At 40.2% G+C, this 14,903-nt stretch overlaps 1 long non-coding RNA gene across 1 annotated transcript in view; it reads left to right on the plus strand.

The window, feature by feature from the left end:
* Nucleotides 1-8,510: 8,510 nt before the first annotated feature.
* Nucleotides 8,511-14,903, plus strand: part of LOC124294927 — an 80,270-nt gene continuing 73,877 nt past the window's right edge. The window contains exon 1 of the long non-coding RNA XR_006904820.1: nt 8,511-8,649. This is a non-coding gene — a long non-coding RNA (uncharacterized LOC124294927). The remainder of the gene's footprint in view (nt 8,650-14,903) is intronic.

Below are 14,903 nucleotides of genomic sequence, written 5' to 3' on the forward strand. Positions count from 1 at the left end.
TTTATTTTATAATATAGAAATTTTTAGTTTTTGCAACACGAACATCCTTCTGAGAGAACCATAGAAAATAATTCACAAAGCAAGGTAAATCCGAAGAAATATCATTTCAACTACACAAGTTTGTCGTGGGTATCTCGTAGTTTCGTTCTTTCTTACAATTGGCACAATACGTGATCACGATGAATCGAAAGCAGCATGCGAAGTTACCGACTGCATCGCACGCGGAGAAGCGTTGTTTTTTATGACGTCAGATGATGCTGAAGACGTTGTTCCCGGCTGCCAGCCAATCAAGATCATTCGTAATTGTGCTGTGCATCGCGTCGCGTTGGTGGTTTCTAACCGCTAATAATATTGATTGGTGCGGGTTGGCGGGTTCGACGATACGTTGAAGCGCGGACTTACGAAGAGTGCTTCGAAGCTAGTTCCTATGGATTGCCGCTTGTTGGATGGTAACGTTCTTCTCGTTATTCAATCGTCTATATGTTATCCATCTTCTACAATAGATAAATCAAGATCTCGCAAGTTAATTTCATAGACAGCCAATTGCATTTCACCGTCCTCTGCGAATGGGGAAAATTTTCATAAGAATGAAAATTACCTATAACTATTTGTTGAACTGTTCAGTTTTTTATCTGGCATTTTATACTTTTATTCACTTGTAATTTTCAAGACTTTTTCTAATCAGTCAATTCGAACGAGTACCAATCCTCACCATCTTAGATTGATTGTCGTATTTCAACCACTGTAAGAAATCGTTGTGAATTATAAATATTTTTCAGTCTTCTTTTCGAGGCTATCGAATACGAACTGTTTGGTATTAAAATTTTTTAAACGATTCTATATTTAAAAATTGAAAGGTTGTACGGCAAAAGGGATTGCTTCTTATCTTACCTATGTGAATAAATTTTCACCATTTTTTGTTTCGGCGTTATGGAATAGATAGTCATAAACAAAATATGTAGAAATATAGTATATATATATATTATATATATGTGCAAAAACATCATTGGAATATTTTCCGACGGTCTCTCGAACCGCCCGAATTTCGGAAAGCACTTTTTCGTGAAGCGATTAGCACTCGACCGACGTCACACGTTATACGTGCGTACTTGACCGAGTTATGTCAGTATAGATCGGCGACACCCGGGAGTGCTTATTTATGAATTTCGTCGAGTAGGTTCGGTTGTTACGAGATTCTGCGGTTCGACATACGTTACTGTATCCAGTTCAGCTTCCCGTGCTCGTACCAGCGACTAATTCGACAACGCCTTTCATCAAAGAGTCTCCCTGTCACTCAATTCCGCGTACTGCATGTTCGAAACCTCTCGCGTCTCGGATGCATTAACCGTAACCGTAAACGTCACACGTGACGTCGATCAAAGTCTACAGGGTGTTTATGTTAATTCTGGGCAGGCTTCTAGGGTGTGTAGGGGCCGCCTAGGCAAGCATTTCGAGATGAGACACCCATGGTCAGAAACTCATCCCAACTTTTTGGGCTTTGAAGGATTTGGTACCGCGGGCTTCTTCGTAGTGTAATGAATTGGATGCATGAATTAAATGATCGATTTCGACCCAACGTTTTATTTATTCGTATACAACGGTACAAAGTTCTTGTGCGAGGTCAACGAAACGAGAAGCTTTAAATAAAAATACGATAAACAATTAGAAAAATAAGAAAGAAATTTTTCATACGCGTGACGTGAATACGTGAATACGTGAAATTTGTCATGTTTCACAGGAATCCATTACACACTGTGCACATGCATGCTTTGGCTTTTCGTTTTCCATAACATTGTCAAATTCTGTTTATTATAAGCATCGGAAATAATTTTGTTGTTTGCTTTTATTGCCAAGTTTACCGTTTCGTTGACTTTAAACAAGAATTTAAAACATTGCGTCGAAAGTGATTACGTCTGATTTATTACACCGCGAACAAGCTCGCCGGACCAAATCCTTCAAAGCCATTCAACAGCCTCAGGATGAGTTCTCCACCATGGGTGTCTTACCTCAAAATGCTTGTCTAGGCAGCCTCTACACACTCTACAAGTCCATCCAGAGTTAATATAAACACCCTGTATATATGTTGACGTTCCTCAGGTACACCCGGGTACTTGAACATAAACATCAGTATCCAAGTAACATTTCGTCCCTAATTCCGAGGGAAAGGATGATTGCGTGCGAGTTTTATGACTTCTCTATTGATTCAAACACATTCCCATTCTCATTGGAATTTCACCTTGTTTTGAGGTACGCGTCATCGTTGCGAATTGTTCTTCTAATGATTTAAACTATGTTAACTAATATTTATAACATTCATCATCCGGATGAAATTCCCCTGCAGAGACAGTCGGTGACTTTTTACATATACGAGTACATCTAATTTACCGAAAATCAACTCATCCTTTAAATTATAATGTAGACAAAAATCATTATCGCTGACTAATGACTAGATGTGCTGATAAAGCAACCGTCAATAGTCCGCTGTTCAGGCACATCGTTGTACACGGCCATTAAACTAATTGGTACATTTATTTTGGGCCCTCGTCGCAATTTCCTGCACGTACTTTCTATTTTCTCGTACTATTTTTGTAGGCATGTATCTAGGCGCTGCACGTGAATCATTTCTCCGGGTGTTTAGCCGCACACAAGCGCACGCGAACGCATACATAGAAATTGCACTTGGAAGAGGAGACATTAGGATATTAAATGAGAGGCAAAGGCTGAGGAATTATTTGAAAATTATTTTTCACATTTTCTCGGATATTCGCCAACAGAGAAGGGAGATCGCCGGTTAGATTATACTTAGCTCAACGAATAGAGGGACATCTTCTTTAGCAAACGACGGCTTAAGATGCAGGAGGTGTACTGGCGCAAAGTGCAAATGGGTTTGGCACTGGGATGCTAATGTGATTGAACCCGTTATCCCGTTTCCCTGTCTCACGAGTAAAAATCTCGTTGAGGCGAAACTTTACCGGATGATCTAACGAAGTTGTCAACCTTTCGTTAATGGTAGGAAAACGTTTCGCGGACCAGTTTTCGACGAGATATTAGCGTTACGACTGCATTACAGTTATAACATCTCTGAATGGGCATTATCGATTTATATGAACATTACAAGTAACGTCTGTAACACGTTTCAGAAAATTGGTATCAAAATTCAGTAAGGTACAAAGGTGGACGTTGTTCCTCTTCTCGATTACTCAGACATCTGTGTTGACAGTTTTCATCAGCATCATTCGATAATGCTGCATACGTTGGAAAGGATTTGTCAAAGTACTTGTTACGCGATTTCCTATGAAGCGTCGCAACGCGTATTTCGCACCCTTTCAACGAGCACTTTGCACAGAGCCAGTAAACTGACCCCGGGATGTCTGTTGCAAAGTTCATGAGGGTCGAAGAGAATCCGGGGCGACGCGGCTCTTGTCGGTGTGAAATATTTGAATTTGGTGCTGGATCGTGTGCATTGTTGCGAGGCTGATACAAAGCCCGGTCCTGCAGCGTTAATGGTAGCTACAGTGCAGCATTCATCGTGAGACAGGATACGTTTCCGAGGCCGTAAAACGCCGCGCCCTCCATAACGTTCCAGCAGTTGGAATTCGCGGGGTGCGAAACGTTCCTGCGCACGTTCGCTGAGAGCCACTGACCGTAGAAACAATAACTTTTGCCTCTGGGTGCAGGGTGCGGGGGCATCCTTCGCAGATAATACGTTTATCACGAGCTTATTTATTGCCAGAGGTGCCTGCGGGGGTTTCCTGTATATTTACACGGGAGCTGGCCATGTGTTTCCTTATCAGGATTCCACCGATTGCCTATCTAAGCTACGAGTGCCATGCACCTGCGCCCCGCGTTGTTACGCCGGCTTTCTTTCAGTGTCGTAAGATGAAATTACCTCGGTCGTTTCACTTCTACGCATGTCAACTTTTCACCTCTCCGCGTCGCGGTGTAAGAAGAATAGATGATCCTGTTCGGTCGTGTCCCTAAAGACCGTTGGTCTACTTTGGTACCCTTAACTTACATCTGCGAGGACAGGGCGGTAGAAAAAGTATCCGAATGTGTAACGAACGGAGAACATGGAAGTGGAAAGTTTACGAGGGTCGTGGAAAGGTTTTTGAGATTCTAGATTCTTGGAAGGATGTCCGCTTCGGGTAGGTATTGCAGATACAACTGCTTTATATTTGCTCCGCAGAGTTTTCAGAGACGTTTTTTCGTGATCCAGCTTACGAGTGTTCGCATTATTTAATTAATGTGACGTATTGGCTTTGGCAGGGTACATTTGTGTTATGTATAAAATAATGGATACATTGAGGAATAATATCGCCTTCTTTTCAATGTTTTTTAAATGAAATTCCCGGGATTTCAAATTGTACTGAATCACTTTTCGTCGGTGAAATATGGACAAATTTTGAAGGTGCAGCAATTTTTGGTGCTAAGGTGGGGAACCTAGCCGTGATCGTTGATTAACCCAATTACGATATTCTAACGAAACAAGCAGCCCTAGGATGTGGGATTAATATCAAGTCACGCCCTTTCCCGTCCTCCGGCTCTGACGCAGATTCGACGGGGCTGCGTTGAACCCTCGAACTTCGGAAGGTCAGAGGGATTTGTGAAATTTTAGATCTAATTTACCAGGGTTACGACTTTGTAAGCGATGCTTATTGACGGTTCGAAATTGCGAACCGCCAGACTAGGGCTGGTCCTAGGTTGGTTTTTGAGGGGTGGATTCACCCTTCCAATTATTGTCCGATACGAATTAATAACCACTTTGTAGTAAATTATTTATTGTACTTCAATGGTGACGGTCGGTATAATTACTCATAAACCTGATCGAGTGAAACGATACAGAATAAACAGCTAATTCCCAAGTTTCGAACATTAGTTCAAAAGTTGACAAAGAGTGAGGGACTATTCTATAAGCCCTATGGCTCAGTTAGAATATCTATTCGTTTGACATATATAAATTTGATCTATATGTCATTTATTGTTGAATTTTCCGGGTCGCAATTTAAGCGAAGTTTAATCTATCGAGTTTCATATTCTACCAATTTGAAATAGTTTTAATTCTGTACAATAAACTTTGAACAAGGATATTTTTCACCGAATCGTGACAGCCAAAAATTCATCCTGTGTGCTGTGGGTCAAATAATAGGTTTTTTATTCAGAATTTTTGCAACATGTGATTGAAACATTTTTTTTAATACATATTCGGTAAATTTAGCCTGAAGAAGAAAAAATTTATTTCTGAATCGAAAATGTAGTCTATCCTGAGTGGGTTCGACTCGTTTCATGTGGGTTACGGGAGTCTGCCATGAAAATAAATGGTTTCTTGTTCATGGGAAACATCCGAGCTGTCAGCCTGTAAATATAAAATAAACTCTGAAACCATGAATCGTATCGAAACACGAGGTGAAGTTTGTCAGTTTGAAGGATTATAAAAAGAGTAACGTTTTTTACTCTGAGCATCTCTATTGACATGTTGATTGGTAACGCATACGATTAACTAAAAACTCGTCGAAGTCACGTAAAGTTACAGATTTTTGTGTATAGTTTATTTCTCGTTGTTCCGTACCATATTTCGGTGGCATCACCGCGATCGATGGAGAAAATAATTTGAACGCGTATACACATATCAGGGTATAAATTAGGATTGAAATCGGATTGACACTCTGCTTCCCACGGCGTCAATGCCAGTTATTCGAAAATCCATCGTGGGCTGAAACGATTTTCGTTCGTAGCTTTGGCATACATCAATTTTTTCTTTCTTTTTTTTTTTACACCGCCTTAAAGTCGCGTTCCTATATACCTCCCTTCATCTTCAATTTCTAAGGCATCGGTCTTATGCCTTTGAATCTTTCATGCCGAGCTAAAACCGCCGCAATGTTCTTCATTTCTCACAATTCTCTCTATAAATTTTGACCGCTAAATCCGAGGTAGTCCGAAAACGAAAAGTGTAGCCATTAATAAACGTTGCGGAGTTTGGTTCGATTTGACTTCAACGTCTCAGCTATATAGTTGTAGAATATAATGTGGATTAAGAAGAATTATTCACGTGGATAAACACCAAGTTTTACGCAGTGTCAATCACCGAGTTATTATATACTTCCTGATTATACGAGTAATTATATATATATATATGTATGTATATACAGGACGCCAATTCCAAGTCTTGGCAAATATTTACCAGACACTAATATTTGCCTGATTTTATCAAGTCTTGTCGGTGGCAGTAATGAGACTCCTCCTAATTGGCTGGTTTGTTTTAGATGTGAAAATCCGCTCCTTCTTCTCTTTTCATCAGAGTCGCCTGATTGCGCGACTGGCGAACGTGATTCTCCTCGTATTAACGGCCTTCTAATTAGTCGCATTGAATTTCCTCGAAGATGGGAAAGAATGAGAGATAGGTGAAAATAAAATCCTGATCGGATTTTCCGCCAACGTTCCGACGCCATGGAAAAAAAGAAGACTCAAATTAAGCTAAAAATCCCTTGAGCAACGCGTTTAAAAAATTGAACCGTTCGAGCCGGGAGCTTGATGGTTTCATCTGTAAATGAATAAACGATGCGATTGTTAAATCGATCCTGATGCCATTTAACAAGATAATTGCTCGGGAAATTTTAATTGCCGCGAATTAACATTGCGAATTAACGATGAGAACGATTTGTGGTTTATTTATTCATTCCGAAATGGAGAGAAACTCAAGTATACGTTTTTTTACGATTCAAAAATGACTGTTCGAGAAATTCAATTTAAAACTTTCGAATTGGAAAAAGTTCTTAGAGTTCAAGTGAGTTTCTTTTAATATCCGTGACGTTTCTTTACAGCTAATTCAGCAAGGATTATTCTTATACTTTCATGCGCGAAGGTAGAAATTTTGGGTAGCTTGTAGCGAACACTTAAGGATCTGACCTACACAAACACCCGCTCTCGGCCATTCTCGATCGTATTTCAACTTCTGCAGTCTGCTGGTATAATTGAATAGCACAGGTTTCACGCCAGCTGAGCTTGATGGTGATAAAAGTGAGCTTGTTAAAAGTCCCGACAGGTGTAACGAGATCTCGGTTTTTCAGATCAAGGATACTTTTTCAGTCAGATTTCAGATACAGAGCCGTAGCCGTTTTTCCCCCGTTAAATTTGGCTCGCTTTGAAGGTACCGGTTGTACAACGTCTGTCAAGAATAAAAGTCCCTTATTTTGTAGGAGAAAATCGAGAGTCGTCGTTCTCATATTTCACAATTCCCTTTTTTCCCCGACTCGTTACGCAGCCGTCTTCCAATCACTCCTTACAACCGTATCATTGTCGTCGTCGAGTCGAAGTGAAACGACTGTGATCCGCTGCTTTTGACAGGAGTCGCGGAAACAAATGCCGGGAAAAATATCCCGTCGTTAGAATCAGGTGCACGGTTTTTATTTTCAAATTTATTCTCAGATTTAATCGGGATAGATCGCGCTCAGACTCTCCTTTCTTCTCTTTCGAATCGAGGTTTGCATTTCCCGGATATCCTCAGCTATCGCCTTTCGTAGCGATCGGAAGAGGGGTTCGAAAACCGAGAGAGCTTTTATACGGCGAAGAAAGGTGAGGAGCCGAAGCACACCGAGGCACTCAAATCGATTTACACAACGGACTGTGGAGTGCATCCTGCATACATGCATCTCGCACCCTCTACGTGTCCATCCTGATGGTCGCGGTCTTCTCCTCCCGAGGTTCGTCCTGATTCCTCCAATCCCATCCCCGTCCTCCGCCCTCCTCCACCTGATACCAGGTGCTGCTTTCCTCCACTGCGCCGTGTTTCTTCATTTCAGTGCATGGCTGCCACTGGGGATGAAATTTATCACGCGCAGAGAGCTTCCGGGGTTAGAGTGGCGGGATGTCCGGTCTGCACGCTGCAGATGCGACCAGCCGCGTCTTCGGAGGACCCATTATATTCAATCTCTTGCGAGTTCCTCCACCTGGATAGACACATCGCGTGGTTTTGCAGGACAGCCGGTGAAAAATGTTGTGAAAACCTCACCGCGCTGCACGTTCACATTCTCACCAACTGGTTGAACTCGGACCTCGTCAATTAGTACACGACACTTACTGCTCCCCTCTCCATGATTCACGTTTATTGTCGAGAAGAGAAAATCAGTTCAAGTAGCGGGAGGATCTATGGTGCAATGTAGTGCTTTTGCCACAAGACGACGAAGTTTCATTACTTGTCTACATCGTTTTTCTTTAACCCTGAATGCAAGTAATAGCCTACGTACCAGATCACAGCTCCAAGGATTGCAGGAACTTGGAAAGTGGGGTTCAGGAGCTTTCCTCGTCGTTTATATCCTTTCCTCCGTCGTTGCCAAATAGTCAGGATCTCAGTTGGATTCGCCGTGAGGATTGCGTAGCTTCTGTATGAAAAAGCACGTTTTATTCTCGATAAATAAGTGAACGCGTCGCAAAAACTTTTACTATCCAATTTCGTATTGCCGCAATAGGTTTGAATTTCTGTTTCTTTTCAGGCACGGAACTCCGACGCACACGTGTCATAATTCGAAACTCACTGTGAAACTCACCTGAACGCGGATCGTGGAAGGGTTTCAAAGGACGATGCCCACTCGGTGGATACATCCAAAGTGCTACGCTGTTATCGCTCCTGCGCTAGGAGGATGCCGGAGAAACAAGGTAAGATCAACCCTTATTCAGTAGACTCCTCTCGTGATTTATGCATGAAGTTTCCTCGGCTCCCGAGGATCGCTTGTTTATGTAGGTGTGTATACGATGGGAGTGGACAGGCCGATCTCTCTGCCTCCTGGAGGAGCTTCCATCTCACGGTTTAATATATGCTTCGCGTGGGTATTATTTACCTGTGGGAAATTGACTGCTCTTTAAGGGATCTGTTCGCGTCGGTGATTGAGCCGGGCGATGGTTTTACGATCGGTAAATGCAAAAATGGGATTGGCAAAAGGGTCGACCATCCCTTCGATTTCGTATTACTTGCTCGTACGTTCTCACAGAGATAAAATAATTCTCTTCTCTTGAACAAGCGCGTGACATGTCATAACGAGGCATTAGCTTTCGATTGATTGCTTACGCTTAGGCATGTTCATCTAATTAGCTACTAAAGATTGAGCTTCACAAATATCCTAGATTCATCTTGTAAGTGAGTACAAGTGTTCTAATATGGCGGCTGGCATTGAATGATCTGAGGTCGGAGCGAATTCATTGTTCCAACCGCTTTGCAATAACCCCTTGTATCGGATACGTAATCAGTTTACCGAGTTTGTGCAGACGAGCGGAGGAACGTTGGCTCGTTTCACTGCTTCTTGATCCTCCTTGTTTTATGCTTAGTTTGCATGTATGTTCGGTGGAGAGAAAATTTATGCTTTGAACTTTCCAACCCTTTACCCTTGAAAATTATTTCTCGGGTTGAGCCTCGGCGGGTTCTGATTCTGATGCGGACCCACCGCCCTGCTGAAATTGTGTATTAACGGAGTGATAAACTATTCCGATTTGATGCGTTTCACCAGGTTTAATTCTGGATTTGAGATTGCTAGAAATGTCGATAAATGTCTTCGTCTTGAAGTACCTTTTTGAAATGTTTGAAGACCATGAGACCGGCAGATACGAGGAGGAGGATCAGTGTCACGAAATTCCATCCCTTCCAACCCCAGAGGGGTATCCCAGGGGCATCGGCTCTGGCGCAAACCCCCATTTCAAACGATATATAGAATTAATTTTGCCTGGTTTGTGGTTTTTTTTTTTTTTTTTTTTTTAATTAAAATCACACTGTTAATTTGGTCCGATTGGGTTTGATGACGTTTTTCTTAGGTTTACAGTGACAGATGTTGCGTGATTTGTTACTTCTTTGTTTTCATAAGGTTTCTTTATTCTCTTTTTTCTGGAATAAAATTTTTCATCATTAGGTTGGCAACGACGCATCGTAATTATTACACGTGGCGACAGAATCATAGACTTTTTGAAATTGTTCATACCGATGATCGCGATGATAAGAGATGAGATAGTTTGAACTTTTTTCCTGAAGAAAGGCCTTGTTGTTTGATCTAACGGAAAACTCGCAATTTTTATCTTTTGCATGTGTATAATTTACTATTAATAGTTACACCACGTTTTTAGGGTGTACTTTTGGAGGGGAAATATTTTTACGACAAAGTATACACTCAAAATTAGTTGTCAGGAAGATTGTATGGAAATCATTATTTTTTGGTGGTTTCATCTCAAAATATATTCAGCGTATTTATTAATTAGGTGATTCGAAACGGATTTCCGTAGTGGTTATCAGAAATTTCACTAGTTTCCGAAAAGCCACAGTAAAAAAGTAAAAAAGAAGAAATACTGATATCATAAACAAAATCTGTTATATAGTTTTGATTTCAAATCGCCTCCAAATGGCATAAAATATAACAGATTAGTTCGTGCTTATTCTACGATGGCTAATTATTCAGTCGAAATAACTGTTTTTCTATAAATTTAAATTGAGCAATTTTTTCCTTTCGATAGCCAATCCGATGCTGCAGTTTGTTAATTCACATCAATGTTTGTGCAACTTTGAAAAATCAAATATCTATAACCAATATATCAAATACGTCAGAGAAAATGTATTAGAGTGGGATTGTTGCGAATGATTTTCTGAATAAAATGGTCAGCTGCGGAGTGAAATGGAACTAAAAATACTAAATTTTCCACCATTCTAAAACAATCTGAAACGAAAAATGAATATCATATTTCTTGTTTATAGTTAGCATGTGCGTCTTTGAGATTTTGAAAAAGTAACGATCGTTGACTCAATAATTTCAAACATGAGTAACATTTTTAATAGAAAAAAGAACGTACCGTACTTCGTAAAGAGGGACTTTTTTAAAATGATTACGGTACTCTTCCAAATTCTCTGTCACACACCGTAAATGTGATAAAATTGTCGACGATCACGTCGCATACCAAATGTAGTCGCTATTTCAAGGCGTCGGGTTTGCTACGAAGCATCAGCCGCGGCCCGTTTGCGACAGATTCGCCGTTGAAATAGCGTGAAGACAAGTGTTGCGAAAACTGATCAACGGACACCTTTCCACCAGGGACTGTAAACGCGGAGTTTGATTCCTCAAAGAAGCTTCACGGTCGTCTCGGCGAGTCTCTTGTCTCTTGTCCATTTTCATTCCCGCCGCGTGACGAAGCAATTAGTCTCGGGGTAACAATTCAATTGCTGAATAGACGCCGGGATAAAGGCAGTCAGTCGATCCTTGGCCGTCCCTCGGGGCTTTTGTGAGGAGCACTTATTAAACGAATCGCACGAGTGCAATGGCGTATTTCTGTATTCAAAAGTTTAACCCTCGGGAGGAATATAACCGAGAGCTTATCCGGCCCGATTCCGTCCTCCGGGGTCCTCGTGGAATTTGAATTTTTCATTTCTTGGTTAACGAGCGATCGCACCCTTGTATTCGGAGAGACTTTTGATACTCTGTATATCACCTGTATTAGATATACCGGGCATTCCATGACAATTCGATCAACATTCTACGCCGATGTCTCAAATTGGCTTCATCATTTTTTGAACGACGACAAAACGAACGACGAACACGACGAAAAACGCCTTTGCAATTTTTTTCACAATTTTTCGACGCAGCGTATCTGAAGTATCGACGTAGAATCTTGATTGAGATGTCATGGAATGCCCTATACATAGGTAGGTATAATAGGAAAATTTCGAGGGATGCGTTTTCCACGTCAGGCTAATTGCTTTGCGGGGATGTTCTGAGCTCCCTTAAAAAAAAACTTCCGCTCAATTTACCTTAGCTTAATCACGCTTGGACCGCGGTGTGAAACTTTCCGAGTTAATCTTGAGTCCGATTGCAAAGTGGCGAAATAAACTGTAGGTGTGCACTTTTTTGTAAATAATTCTGGAAGAGCTGAAGAAAGATGTGAGAGTGAATAGTTTCAACTGAAACTTGGAAAATTGCTTTTGTGCAAGTTTTCAAAACTGCAACATCTTTTTGTAATGGATGTGAAAAGAGGAAATCGGATTCTCCGCATATGGACTGCCGTCTCAGATAAATGTCTGCGTCATATTTTATAAACTCCAGAATTTCATCGACTTTAGACAACGACCGTGCATTGCATTACTTCTCAAAGCTTCGTAGCCGTTTTATGCAACACTATATACTGGGGTGCAAATTTCAGTACGATTTATATAAAAAATTATATTGCCATTGGTATTGACTGTCGAGAGTTAATTTGCAGCGCGGTTTAATCAAGTTCATATAACGAGGTTTCGAGTGTGTTAGAATGTGATTTTCTCACTGATACCCGCGGTAATGTCATATGTAAAATCGGACGTGCATCAAAGTCACTATCACAGCTTGAATATATATATATACATATATATATTCCATTAATCATTTTCAAAATTGGCAAAAGCTGTTTAAAATAACCCAGGCACACTGATAAAACATTTCATTTTTTACAGTTACTATAAAGTTTTAGTAAAACATGCGTCTTTGCAATAACGGTTTCGGTATTGTTTGATTTATATGAAAATGTGGCACAAGTAACTATTTAGTGTGGAAATAGGTGTCAATACCATTTAAATATGTTCAATTACTTTAATTAATTTTCTAGGCTTATTGTTGCGCCATTACCAAATTATCGCAATAATTACAAGCAAGTATATTACGAGTAACTATAATCGAGAAAGAATAGTACGAAATACTGCGGAGTTTTCGGTTACATCGAAAGAAACTCATCTCCACTTTGTATAAAAAACTGTAATATATTTCTCGATTACGGTGAAAAATGAAAATAGTCGAGGACTGTGTAACAACCACAATTTGAAATTTCTCTTAGTCTATCACTCTACTCTTTTGTAATGCGACAAAACGTACGAATTTGTGTGTAACACTTCGCTACAAAGGGTTGAAATTTATCGTTGTCTCGCGGGACCTTTTACCGCAAGCTATTCTCTGTTCACGATTCATTTGATTAATAATTTCAACCGTCCAGAGAGCGGCTTCGAGTAGAAAAGGGAAGAACTCTGCGAGATGAGAATCTGCCTGCCGGTACACCTTGTGCAAAATTACGCATCCGGGGTTTTCCGCTTTTGGCGTGGATCACCACTTTTTATTTTCCTCCAACTTTGAGCATTTGACTCGGCTTATGCAAAAACTTTTCAAATAATCTCCGTACAGTGAAAACTTGATATTGTCGACTGGAAAATATCACGGACCGGGCGCCTTCTGGATTTTGTGTAATCTGCAATATACTCGGGATTCCTTGTCGCAGGCAAATTCAATTAACGTGGAAAATCTTTCTCAGAAAACATTGAGATCTGCACTGAGAAAAATTTCATTTGTTATAGTAACTAGAAAAATTCAGTAAAACAGGTATTGTTAAAAAAAAACTGTTCGAATATTGTTGGAATTACGAAAAACAAGGTACGATATTCTGTAGAAAAATGGTTTTTAGAAAAACATTCTGTAGAACAATTCTCCTGTAGATTAATTCATGCGGGATTATTTTCGATGTGAATCTCGAATTCCTTTCTATGGTAAAATATTGCGTAGAAAAATATTTCAGTAGAAACGAGTCCTTAGAACATATTCTGTAGAACATTTGCTCTGTAGAACCGACTTGTAGAATCGATCCTTTTTCATGATTGTGTTATAGAAATCTGTCAACTACACGGAAAATATCCAATTGTTCAACTACAGAAAAATATTTGATCGCTAAAATATTCTGTAGAATAATTTTTTTGTAGAATAATTTATGCGGGATCATTTCTGAAGTGAATCTCGAGTTCCTTCGCACGAGAAAATGTTCCGTAAAAAAACATTTCCGTAGAAACGAGCTTGTAGAACATATTTTGTACAACATTTGTCCTGTAGAATCGAACCGCATTCCAATATACCGTATATTGGTATCGTACGCAGTGCTTCGAAAATTTTGCCACTGTATCGGCGAGGGTTGCGCACTTACATTGTCCGGAAATTGATTCCGTGTAAATCGGAAATAGACTGCTGCGTTACGCACCGTCGACGTACGTAAGTATCTTTGTACCGCACCTACGAACATTTTGAGTTCAATTTATTTTCAAGTTAGATCGAGGTCGATGCACTTTCGTTCGACGTGTTCGTTTATTATTAGATTCGTCGATATTTTCATACTTCTCATCGTTCGTAATAAAATTTGATCGAAGAGCAGTAATAATTTATTAATTCAATAAATACCGGTCCAATAATTTTATACTTTTAAATTCATCAAACGCGCAGAGAAAGCGGATTTGTTAAATTCACCAAGTATGGCAAGTGAAATGTTTGTTTGATTCAAGAAAATCTTATTTGATCCGACAAAAAAGTGATCAGAAAAATAATTCACGTTACCAAGTGAGTTTTCATTCATCAAATTTGTTTCAATTAAAAAAAACACTTATTTCGCGGTATTTGATCGCCATACTTGGTAAATTCAACGAATTCTTTTTCGTCTTCGGTATCTAAACTTTCTTCATTCGAAAGTAGATTTTAAAATTCTTCCTATCATAGAATGACCGAATTTTTCGCGAATAAACGCTGTCGGATAGCGAAATTTGCAATAGAACACAGCGATCAAATTTCTCCCTTATGTAACGCGTCTGGGACCGATATTGCAAATTCCTGAGAATTCAGGGCTCCGTTCTATGCCGTCCTTTTCGGCTTTCGCAGAGCTGTCCCTTCGCCTTTGGGTTCGGCGATTCGTCGTTTGGCCCTGAACGTTGTCTAGCATATTTGGAAGGGTGGTTACGACCTTAATCAAGCTGAGGTTACAGGGGTTGTTTTAATTACGGAACCGTCGGGTCATAATTTTAACGTTACACTGACATTTCGTCCACCGTTGAACCGTTTCCTCGGATTACAAAAGGCACTGACGAAATTGTGAACGACACTGCACGGAAA

This window comes from Neodiprion lecontei, chromosome 6 (assembly GCF_021901455.1).
Source record: "Neodiprion lecontei isolate iyNeoLeco1 chromosome 6, iyNeoLeco1.1, whole genome shotgun sequence".
In the NCBI taxonomy this organism is placed as follows: domain Eukaryota; kingdom Metazoa; phylum Arthropoda; class Insecta; order Hymenoptera; family Diprionidae; genus Neodiprion; species Neodiprion lecontei.